A 12428-nucleotide genomic window follows, 5' to 3' on the forward strand; every position below is an offset into this window, starting at 1 on the left:
GTTGAAAATCAGACCAACAATGGAATAAAACATGATACTCTGTCTCTGGCGAAACTAGGGATGGGCAGCGACACTCTTAGTTGAGACTGCAAACAGTCTGATCTGATTTATTGCCAGCTGTAAGTTCGAGTTAATGTTTGGGACTTTTCGTTCTGCCTAGTCACTCACCACTCTTGGGATGAGGCATTTTGGTATAAGCAGCAGTAAGTTTTTGATGCAGAGCCACAAGGGGTACAATAAAATGGTACTTAAGGCGGTATTCACAATCTGGCCTTACGAACACTGCCTCAGAGTATGTGACCTCAGTATCTCACCTCATGACCCCACTGGTGGTTGTGTTGCAATCTAAGCTCATGTTAATATTGGACATGTCAGTATTGGCCCAAATATCTGGGAATCATAGGTTTGTACCAGCAGGGATAGACATGACGTACAGAAGCTGGCATAGGGAAGGGGTAGAGCAGGTAAGGGACCTGTTGGTAGAAGGAATGCGAGGTTGGAGGACCTGTAGGGAAATTTCCAGCTGGGGGGGGGGGGCAGTGAATTCAGGTACATTTACGGGATTTTGTACATAATGAGCTCCCTTTGTTTCCTCCGCTGCCAAAGTATCCTTTACTGGATAAGCTGCTGACCCAGGCTGAGCTGGGGAAGGGAAGATTCAGGATATTTATGGGTGTTGTTGGAGATGGAGGAGGCACTAATGGAGGAGATAAGATGGAAATGGGAGGAGGAGCTGGGGATGGAGCTTGCAAGGGGGGGGGGGGGGGGGGGGGGGGGTCGTCCTGGAGTGAAAGTATGCATCAGGTGACTTCAACATCTTCCTGTGCCAGGATGAGCCTGGTGCAAGGGTCCATATGACTTGGCTCATATGAAAGGGTTCTTCCCTGAGGTAGAGGACAAATACAAGAGGTGTGAAAGGGGGTCCGCAAATCATATAGAAGATAGATAGAGCGTGAGGAAGCCAGTCGGCCCTTCAAGCCTGCTCTGCTATTCATTATGGTCATGGCTCATCAGCCAATTCAATAGCCTAATCCCACTTTCCCCCCATATCCTCTGATCCTCTTTTCCCCCAAGTGCCACATTTAACTCCTCCTTGAAAACAAACATTTTGGCCTTGAACTATTTCCTGCGATAACGAATTCCACAGGCTCACCACTCTCAAGATGAAGAAATTTCTACTTATCTCTGTCCTAAATGATCTACCCGTATCCTCAGGCTGTGACCACTGGTTCTGGACACGCCCACCATCAGGAACATCCTTCTTGCATCTGCCCTGTCCAGCCCTGTCAGAATTTTATAGGTTTCTATGAGATTTCCCCTCATTCTTTTGAACTTCAGAGAATACAATCCTTTTTAAAAAAATATTTTTATTAGGGTATTTGTAGTTTTTATAATAATACTAACAATAAACATTTCCATCCCCATCACATTCTTCACTCCCCCACCAATAAAGCAATAGTCTATCCCCCCCCCCCCCCCAAACCCCGGATTTCTGCTTCTGTTGACATTTTAATTATCTCTGAGAAAGTCGACGAACGGCTGCCACCTCCGGGCGAACCCTAACATTGATCCTCTTAGGGCAAACTTTATTTTCTCGAGACCGAGAAACCCAGCCATGTCATTAACCCAGGTCTCCAATTTCGGGGGTTCGGGTCCTTCCACATTAGTAGGATCCGTCTCCGGTCTACCAGGGCAGGAAAGGCCAAGACGCCAGCCTCTTAAGCCCCCTGAACTCCCAGCTCTTCCGACACTTCAAAAATCACCACCTCTGGACCCGGCACCACCCGTGTTTTAAGTACAGTGGATATAGCCTGAGCGAACCCCTGCCAAAACCCCCTCAGCTTCTGGCATGCCCAAACCATGTGGTCATGATTTGCCGGACTTCCCACACACACCTGTCCTCTACCCTGAAAACTTTGCTCATCCGGGCCATCGTCATGTGTGCCTGGTGGACTACCTTGAACTGTATCAGGCTAAGCCTGACGCACAATGAGGATGTGTTAACCCTGCTTAAGGCACCTGCCCACAGACCCGCCTTTATCTCCCCCCCCAAGCTCGTCTTCCCACTTGCCCTTTAGATCCTTTATGGGAGTTTCCTCCGACTCCATGAGATATCTGATCCCTTTCCCTCTAGAAAATGCAATCCTAACCGACTCAATCTCTCATACATCAGTCCCACCATCCCAGGAATCAGTCTGGTAAATCTTCGCTGCACTCCCTCTGCAGCAAGAACATCCTTCCTCAGATAAGGAGAAAAACAATGCACACAATATTCCAGGTGTGGCCTTCCCGACGCCCTGTATAATTGTAACAAGGTACCCATGCTCCTGCACTTGAATCCTCCCGCAATGAAGGCCAGCATAAAATCTAGCACCTTTGCCGACTGCTGTACCTGCATGCTTACCTTCAGTGACTGGTGTGCGAGAACACCCAGGTCCCGTTGCACATTCCCCGCTCCTAATTTATGGCTATTCAGATAATAGTCTGCCTTCTCATTTTTGCTACTAAAGTTGATAACCTCTCATTTATCCACATTTAACTCATCTGCCATTCATTTGCCCACTCAGTCAACTTTTCCAAATCACACTGAAGGACCTCTGCATCCTCCTCACAGCTCACCTCCCACCCAACTTGGTGTCACCTGCAAATTTGGAAATATTACATTTTGTTCTCTCACCTAAATCATTAATATATAGTGAATACCTGGGGTCCTGTCACGATCCCTGCCGTACCACACTAATCACTGCCTGCCAATTTGAAAAAGACCCATTAATTCCTACTCTTTGTTTCCTGTCTGCCAACCAGTTTTCTATCCATCTCAATACACTACCCCAAATCCCATGTGCTTTAATTTTTCATACAATAATCTCTTATGGGGGACTTTGTCAAAAGCATTCTTAAAGTCCAAGTAAGCACATCCATGGGCTCTCCCTCATCAACTCTATTAATTACATTCTCGAAGATTTCCAGTAAATTTGTCGAGCATGTTTTCCCCTTCATAAATCCATGCTGACTCTTGTCTGATCCTGCCACTGTTTTCTAAGCGCTCTGCTATAAATTCTTTGATATTGGATTCGAGAATTTTCCCCACTACCGACATCAGGATTAGTGGTCTATAATTCCTGAGATCTTGGGGTTCATGTCCACAGTTCTCTGAAGGTTGCCACTCAAGTGGATAGAGCCATGAAGAAGGCCTATAGTGTGTTAGCGTTTATTAACATGGGGCTTGAGTTTAAAATCCGTGGGGTTATGCTGCAACTGTACAGGACCCTGGTGAGACCACATTTGGAGTATTGTGTACAGTTCTGGTCACCTCATTATAGGAAGGATGTGGAAGCATTGGAAAGGGTGCAAAGGAGATTTTCCAGGATGCTGCCTGGATTGGAGGGTATGTCTTATGAGGAAAGGTTGAGGGAACTGGGCTTTTCTCATTGGAGCGAAAGAGGATGAGAGGTGACTTAATTGAGGTTTATAAGATGATGAGGGGGATAGATAGAGTGGATGTTCAGAGACTATTTCCTCGGGTGGATGTAGCTGTTACAAGGGGGCATAACTATAAGGTTCGGGGTGGGAGATATAGGAGGGATGTCCGAGGTAGGTTCTTTACTCGGAGAGTGGTTAGGGTGTGGAATGGACTGCCTGCTGTGATAGTGGAGTCGGACACTTTAGGAACTTTCAAGCGTTTATTGGATGGGCACATGGAGCACAACAGAATGACAGGGAGTGGGATAGCTTGATCTTCGTTTCGGACAAAGCTCGACACAACATCGAGGGCAGAAGGGCCTGTTCTGTGCTGTACTGTTCTATGTTCTCTCAGCCTCCCTTTCTTTAAATAGTGGGGGTTGCATTAGCTACACTCCAATCTGCAGGAACTGTTTTCGAGTCTACAGAATCCTGGACGATTACCTCCAGTGCACCCACTGTTTCTAGTCCCACTTCCTTATGTATTCTAGGATATAGATTATCAGGCCCTGAGGATTTATCAGTCTTCAGTCCCATCAATTTCCCCAACACATTTCTCCACTAATATTAATCTGCTTCAGCTCCTCCATCTCACTAAACCCTGCGTTCCACAACATTTGTGGTATCTTATTTGTGCCCTCATTTGTGAAGACATCCCAAAGTATGTATTTAGCTGCTCAGCCATTTCTTTGTCCCCTATTATACATTTCCCTGTTTCTGACTGTAAGGGACCTACATGTGTCTTCAATCTTTTTCTCTTCATGTACCAATAGAAACTTTTACAGTCAGTTTTTCTGTTCCCGACGAGCTTAATCTCGTACTCTATTTTCCCTTTCTTAATCAATCCCTTGGTGCTTCTTTGCTGAATTTTAAACTGCTCCCAATTCTCAGACTTGTTTTTTGTGGCCAGTTTGTATGCTTCTTCCCTGGATTTCCATTGTAAGCCATGGATTAGCCACCATTCCTGTTTTACTTTTGTGCCAGACAGGCACCATATGTTCTGGTCTTGCCCAAAGTGGGGGGATTTTGGGCTTTGAATTTTGAGAAGTGATGTGTTAGGCAGGTTGGTTCGACGTTGACTGCAATTGGATGCAGGGAAGCTAGAAACAAACGTCTGACACAGGAGATGATCCAACACTATTTTATTTAACTATGGACTGCTGTACATGTTCAGCTGTGGGTTGGCACTCTACTAATCCAACTGATGACCTCTTACTGGCTTGACCAGACTTACTAGCTACCGCATGGTAATAGTGCTCACTAACTTGTGCACTCTGACTGTCTCAGTAGCTGGGTCCTGAGAGAGGGAGAGTCTTAATGCCCTGTGGGCTTTTGAGTGGTGGTGTCCTGCCAGGTGATTGGTTGTTCTGTGTTGTGTGTTCATTGGTCATCCTGTGTGTCAATCACTGCCTGTCTGCATCTCATTAGATACATGAGTGGATATTATGACATCTCCCCTTTTTAAAAAATAAGTTTTGGAACGTGAAGGTATATACATGCCTGACTATGTACGTGGTGAGTTAACGAACATATGTACATGGGAAGGTGCCTATCGTGCAGATACAGAGCAAACTGAACAAAATTTACAAGAGTAAAGTCCATGGATTCCGTCTTTGAGGCAGGCAACAAATTCTTGTCGATCGCCGCAGAGGTGGAGCAGGAGACGCCGGCACTTGGACAGGCGGGATCGGTGGCCTCGTGGCAGGAGACGTCCGGAGGAGGCATGATAACCGGCAGAGCAATGCGGTTAGGCGGTGGATGGGGAACTCTCCGCAGGGCCCTCGTGTTGCGCCGGAGAATGGAGCTGTCAGCCATTTGAACAATGAAAGACCTTGTGGCGGCCTTCCTGACAACAACAGCTGGGGCTGACCAACCTCCCTCAGGCAACTGGACGCGAACAACATCTGCTGGAGCCAGCGCAGGCAGATCTGTGGCATCAGCATCATACGCGATCTTCTGCTGGTCCCTGGACTGCTGCATTTTTGCAGCACCGTGAGGTGGTCAAGGTCTGGAATATGGATGGCTGGAACAGTCGTCCTCAGGTTGCGGTTCATGAGCATCTGCGCCAGAGACAAACCAGTCGCAGAAGGGTTACCCTGTAAGCCAGCAGCACCAAGTTGAAATCGGAGGCTGAGTCTGCAGCCTTGCACAACAACCGCTTGACAATATGGACCCCTTTCCCGGCCTTCCCGTTTGATTGCGGGTCACGGGGACTGGAGGTGATGTGTCTGAAGTTGTAGGATCTTGCAAAATCGGACCACTCCTGGCTGTAGAAACATGGACCGTTGTCACTCATTCCTGTGAGTGGTATCCCGTGCCTGGCAAACGTCTCTTTGCAGGCTTTGATGACTGACCTAGACGTGAGGTCCGACAATTTCACCACTTTCGGGTAACTGGAGAAGTAGTCGACCAAGAGCACGTAATCATGCCCATTGGCGTGAAAGAGTTCTACCCCCACTTTAGACCAGGGAGAGGTCACAATCTCGTGCTGTTGCAGTGTTTCCTTGGGCTGAACCGGTTGAGGCTTCTGGCAGGTTGGGCAGTTGAGGACCGAGTCGGCAATGTCCTGGTTGATGCCTGGCCAATAAACCGCCTCCCGAGCTCTGCGTCAACGTTTTTCGACCCCAAGGTGACCCTCATGGATCTGTCCGAGCACCATAGCTCGCATGCTTTGAGGAATGGCGATCCTATCCAGTTTAAGAAGGATTCCCTCAATGACCGTTAACTCATCCTTAACGTTAAAGAACTGGGGACATTGCCCCTTTTGCCAGCCATGGGCGAGGTGTTGCATCACGCGCTGCAGTAGAGGATCCTTGGCAGTTTCTTCACGTATTTGGACCACTCGTTCATCAGTGGCTGGTAGGTTGCTGGCACACAACTGCACCTGTGCCTCTATGTGGCAGATGAAGTCGCCCTGTTCACACGGTGTGGTTATGGATCGGGACAGGGCATATGCGATGATCAGCTCCTTACCCCGTGTGTGGACGAGTTCAAAGTCATATCGGCGGAGAAGAAAAATAATTCGCTGTAGCCGAGATGTCATGTCATTTAAATCCTTCTGGATTATGTGGACTCGGGGCCTATGGTCTGTTTCCACCGTGAACTTCGGCAGGCCGTATACGTAGTCATGAAACTTGACTATTCCTGTCAGGAGACCCAAGCACTCCTTTTCGATCTGGCATACCGTTGCTCGGTCAGCAGCATGGCCCTGGAGGCATGTGCCACTGGGGCCCAGGACGAGGAGTCATCTCGCTGGAGGAGCACCGCCCCAATGCCATCCTGGCTAGTGTCAGTAGATATCTTGGTGTCCCTGGTTGGATCAAAGAATGCCAGTACTGGGGCTGTGGTGAGCTTCGCCTTTAGCTCGAGCCACTCCTTTCATGTGCGGGCAGCCAAATTGGGAATGAATTTCCCGAGAAAATTTACCATCCCGAGGAAGCGGAGGACCACCTTCTTGTCCTCCGGGGTCTTTATGGCGTTGATCAGCAGCACCTTGTCCGCGTCAGGTTGCACACCCTGCTGTGAAATGTGGTCACCCAGAAACTTGATAGCGGATTGACCAAATGAGCATTTGGCCCTGTTGAGCTGGAGGCCATTTTTATGAATCCGCTGGAAGACCTGTTTGAGGCCGGCAATGTGATCCTCGGGCGTTGTGGACCAGATGATCACGTCGTCCACATAGACTCACACCCCCTCGATGCCCTCCATCATTTGCTCCATAATGCAATGAAAAACTTCGGAAGCTGATATGATACCGCAAGTCATGCGGTTGTAGCATCAGCGGCCGAACGGAGTGTTAAACGTGCACAGCTTCCGACTGGGCGCATCCAGCTGTATTTGCCAGAAGCCACTGGAGGCATCCAGCTTGGTGAAGAATTTGGCATGAGCCATCTCACTGGTTAACTCTTCACATTTCGGGATCGGGTAGTGCTCTCGCATGATGTTGCGGTTCAGGTCTTTGGGATCAATGCCAATGCAGGGTTCACCAGAGGGTTTTTTTACACAGACCATGGAGCTGACCCAGTCTGTTGGTCCCGTGATCTTTTGAGATGATGCCCTGGTTTTGGAGGTCTTGCAGCTGCTTTTTCAGACGATCCTTGAGAGGAGCCGGCACCCGTCGTGGCGCATGGATCACTGGGGTGGCGTTCGGCTTGAGCAAAACTTTGTAGCGATATGGGAGTGTGCCCATTCCATCAAACACGGTGTGGTAATCAAGTGAATAGGGCACACTTGATTAAGTGACTATGGTGTGTATGTGCTCTTTTCGGGATGGAGGACATGTGTGAGAGATGATCTAGGGGACCGGCAAGTCATACGCACATATTTTGGTCTTGTCTCAGGCGTGCAGATTTTTGGGTCTCCTTTTTTGAAACAATATTAGGGATTCTAGGGGTCAAAGTGGAGCCGTGCCCGATGGTGGCCATCTTTGGAGTTTCAGACTTGCCGGAGCTGCAGGAGGGAAAGAAGGCTGATGTCTTGGCCTCCGCTTGCCTAATAACCAAGTAACCAGGTCTAGACTGTTGTCCAAAAAAAAATACAGGCTTTTAATAAAATTGTCTGTTAAAGTGTTTAGCCAATTTTTTTGGCTTTGAGTCCAAACTGAATGGTCTTCACAAAAGATAGCACAAATAACCTCCCAGAAATGTTAGTGAAACGGGTCTAGTGAGAGAACTGAATTGAAGAAAATCCATATTCCTACGAAAATGGTGCTGGGGAAATTATTGGGATTAAAGGCTGACAAATCACCAGGGCCTGATAATCTGCATCCCAGAGTATTAAAGGAAGTAGCTCTGGAAATATTTGATGCTTGGTCATCTTCCAAAAGTTTGTGGACTCTGCTTTTGCTACAGATTGGAGTAGCAGCAAATGAAACACCACCATTAAAAAAGGCAGAGAGAGAAAAAAGGGAGAATTACAGACCAATTAACCTAACATCAGTAGCAGGGAAGATGCTTCGAGTCTATTATAAAAGACATGATGACAAGGTTTGGAAAACATTAATGGAGTTGGACAAAGCCAGCATGGATTTAGAAAAGGCATATCATGTTTAACAAATCTACTGGAGTTTTAGAAGATGTAACTAAGAGAATAGATAAGGGAGAACGAGTGGATGTGGTGAATTTGGACTTTCAGAAGGCTTTTGATAAGGTCCCTTATAAGAGGTTAGTGAGCAAAATTAAAGCATAGAGATAGGGGGTAATGTATTAGCATGGATCAAAAATTAGTTGTGGGAAAAAATGGGTCTTTTTCCGAGTGGCAGGCAGTGACTAGTGGGGTATTGCAGGGGTCATATATATATTATGATCTGGATGAGGGCACCAAATGTAACATTTCTAAGTTTGCTGACGATACAAAACTGGGTGGAATTGTGAGTTGTGAGGAGGATGCAAAGAGGCTTCAAGGTGATTTAGATGAGTTGAGTGAGTGGGTAAAAACATAGCAGATGCAGTACAAAGTGGTTAAATGTGAAGTTACACACTTTGGTGTGATAAACAGAAAGGAGGAACATATATTTGAATGGTGATTATATTGGGAAGTGTGGATGTACAAAAGGATCTGGGTGTCCTTGTACACCAATCAATGAAAGTGAAGAGGCAGGTACAGCAAACAATTAGGAAGGCTAATTGTTGGCCTTCATTGCAAGATAATTTGAGTTCAGAAGTAGGGATGTCCTCCTGCAGTTATGCGGGACATTGGACACTGGCAAGATGTTGTGCAGTTTTGTTCTCCCTACCTAAGAAGGGATATACTTGCCGTAGAGGGAGTGCAGAGGAGGTTCACTAGGTTGACTCTGGGGTTGTCAGGACTGTCCGGTGAGACGAGATTGGTTTGGATGAGCCTGTATTCACTAGAGTTTAGAAGGATGAGAGGAGATCTGATTGAAATGCATAAAATCCTAACAGTACTGGACAGACTAGATGCAGGGAGGATGTTTTCCTTGGTTGTGGAATTAGAACCAGGGGACCATTTAGGACTGAGATGAGGAAACATTTCTTCATTCAAAGAGTAGCGAGCTTGTGGAATTCTCTACCACAGAAGGCTATGCAGGCCAAGTCACTGAATGTACTCAAGATAGAGATAATCTTTTAGATTTTAATGGCGTCAAGTAGTGTGGGGAGAAATTAGGAATATGGCATTGAGATAGAGGGTGCGATTCGCTTGAAAGATTACAGTGTAATTTTGGGCAGGTTTGGCAGCGTGATTCACATTGACTTTTTGGGTGAGATCCAGACCTGTATTCATCCATACTAACTCATTTTTGGGACTTGGGGCAGTTTCTCACCGGTCAATACCACACAGAGAAACTATTTGCTGCAGTGGGGAACTAAACTGGCTGGCCAGACCGGCCACGTGGAGATTGGGGCACTGTTTCCTTATCCCAAAGTGAGGTTGAGGGTCCCCAATATCTCCCAACCATGGACAATGTGACCCCCTGTAGACATAGGCAACATCCCCAACCCTTGACCCCTGAGGAGCAACCACCCCCACCATTACAAGTTATCGTTAGCCCCCCACCACCCAGGCACCGACAGGTGATCCTGCCCAACATGGTGGTTAGCATAAATGCTTCACAGCTCCAGGGTCCCAGGTTCAATTCCCGGCTGGGTCACTGTCTGTGTGGAGTCTGCACGTCCTCCCCGTGTGTGCGTGGGTTTCCTCCGGGTGCTCCGGTTTCCTCCCACAGTCCAAAGATGTGCGGGTTAGGTGGATTGGCCATGCTAAATTTTCCGTAGTGTCCTAATAAAAGTAAGGTTAAGGGAGAGGGGGGGGGGGGGGGGGGGGTGGGGTTGTACGGGTATAGGGTGGATATGTGGGTTTGAGTAGGGTGATCATGGCTCGGCACAACATTGAGGGCCGAAGGGCCTGTTCTGTGCTGTACTGTTCTATGTTCTAACATCCACCACTGGCATTGATGCACCCACCCTCCCCCAAAGTGAGCATACCCTGCTATGGAGTCGCTGAGGTCCCCCCCCCCCCCCCCCAAAAAAACCTTTATGCACCCCTTCATACACGCCCCTTCACCCACTTTTCATACACCCTTTTGTGGGCATGCCCCACCCCTTTGTGCCAACCTGGCATCCAAGCACTACCCCTGTCACCCTGCCAGTGGCACAATGGCAGTGCCTTGTTGGCACTACTGGTGCCCGGTAGACACAGCCAGGGTGCCCAGGGGCTGGGAGCAGTGCCCTGACCAACCATGGGGTTCTAATGGCCTCTGAACCTCCTGGCATGGCTATCATACCTGGTCTTCGCTTGTGGGTAACCAGTACAAATTGGCAATCAGATAAGGCCTCACCGGTGCGGCCGGTGTCTCCTGGGAGCCAGGAGAATGGGGCCTCTAACAGGCCTATTTAGATGAGTTTAATGACTCATTTAAATATGATTATCTGGATCGTGCCCAGTAAGGGTGTGACCGAGTTCGCGCTGGTTGCCGTGAGTCACTGCTCGGTGCCCGGCACAAAGCCCATTTTGGGCCTCTCCCAGGTTGCACCTGGCACAACAGGATTGGTGCCGGACGCAACGTGGTGGGAAAATTGAGCCCAGAGGATCAGCCACAACCATATTGAATGGCAGATCAGGCCTGAGGGGCCGAATGGCCTCCTAATCCTGGTTTCTATGTTTCTATTTACTCCAATTAAATCCTTGAACATTAGCAGTGCCTTTAGTAGGCATATTTTATTTCATTTTGAATAAACAAATTTTACCTGGACTTGGAAGTATCTCTTTTGAGCGGAATGTACTTGGAAGGAGATCATTTTTGGGTGGATGGTATTGTGAAGGATGGACAAAGATTGAATGACTTTCTCTTTTCGTCATAGAATCTAGGAGGCCGCTCAGCCTATTGTGCCTGTCTCAGCTCATTCCCTCTGGCTCTTCAGCCAATTATTTTAAATCTGTGACCTCTGTCTTTTTAGAGGAAGCAATTTCTTCTTATTGCCTCCATCAAAAATCCTCATAATCTTGAGTACCTCTATTAAATCTCCCCTTAACTTTGTCCTAACAAGAGCAACAATTGTTTCTCTAATCTCGTCAAACAAGGGAAGTCTCTCAACTCTGTTTTCATCCACATGAATCTCCTTGTATTCTTTTTCAAGGCCTTCCTAAATCATATCATTGATTTATGTTCTTCCTAAAATATGATGCCCAGAATTGTACACCATACTCCAGCTGAGATCCAACCAATGTTTAAAAAGGTTTACCGTAATTTTCTTTTGTATTCAGTGATCCTATATGCAAAGCAAGTTTCTTTTAGTTTCTTAAACCTTATCAAGTCTTATCAACTTGCCCTGCCACTTCCAAAGATTTATGAAGGGTGGCACAGTGATTAGCACTGCTGCCTCTGCGACAGCGACTAGGGTTCAATTCTGGCTTGCGCGTGGAGTTTGCACTTTCACCCCACGTCTGCGTGGGTTTCCTCCAGGTGCTCTGGTTTCCTCCTACAGTCCAAAGATGTGTAGATTAGGTTGATTGGCCATGCTAAATTGACACTTAGTGTCCAAAGATGTGCAGGTTATGTAGGGTTATGGGATTAAAGCAATAGGTCGAGGGAGTTGGCCTAGGTAGGGTGCTCTTTCAGAGTTTCAGTGCAAACTCGATGGACGGAATGGCCTCCTTTTGCATTGTAGCAATTCTATGGTTCTATAGCTCTTGGTCCCTCTGCTCCCTCATCCACTCCCAAAATAGTATTATTTTGGTTGTAATCCAAATGAATGTTTAATTTACTGTAAAATATTCTGCCATCAAATTTTAAAATGAAACATTACAAAGCATTAGAATTTTCAAGTATTTGCAAGTCAAAATGAATTCAGGTCTTGAGGAGTAAAAGGATATAGAAAAGATTGGTCAGTGATGTGCAATTAATTTTTATATCTGAATTCTAATTGAAGCTTGATACATTTACCGATGCTCTTTGTCTCTCTCAGGAGCTAGTTATTATCACAAGCAGATTTGTAGCTTAGTGTATC

The 12428-nt window shown here is 47.1% G+C and overlaps 1 protein-coding gene across 3 annotated transcripts in view; it reads left to right on the forward strand.

Annotated features, from left to right (window-relative positions):
* The window catches only part of kifap3a (kinesin-associated protein 3a), a 301592-nt gene that overhangs the window by 92666 nt on the left and 196498 nt on the right, over positions 1–12428 (forward strand). The gene's annotated exons all lie outside the window — the stretch shown is intronic.

This window comes from Scyliorhinus canicula, chromosome 4 (genome assembly GCF_902713615.1).
Source record: "Scyliorhinus canicula chromosome 4, sScyCan1.1, whole genome shotgun sequence".
Lineage (NCBI taxonomy): Eukaryota > Metazoa > Chordata > Chondrichthyes > Carcharhiniformes > Scyliorhinidae > Scyliorhinus > Scyliorhinus canicula.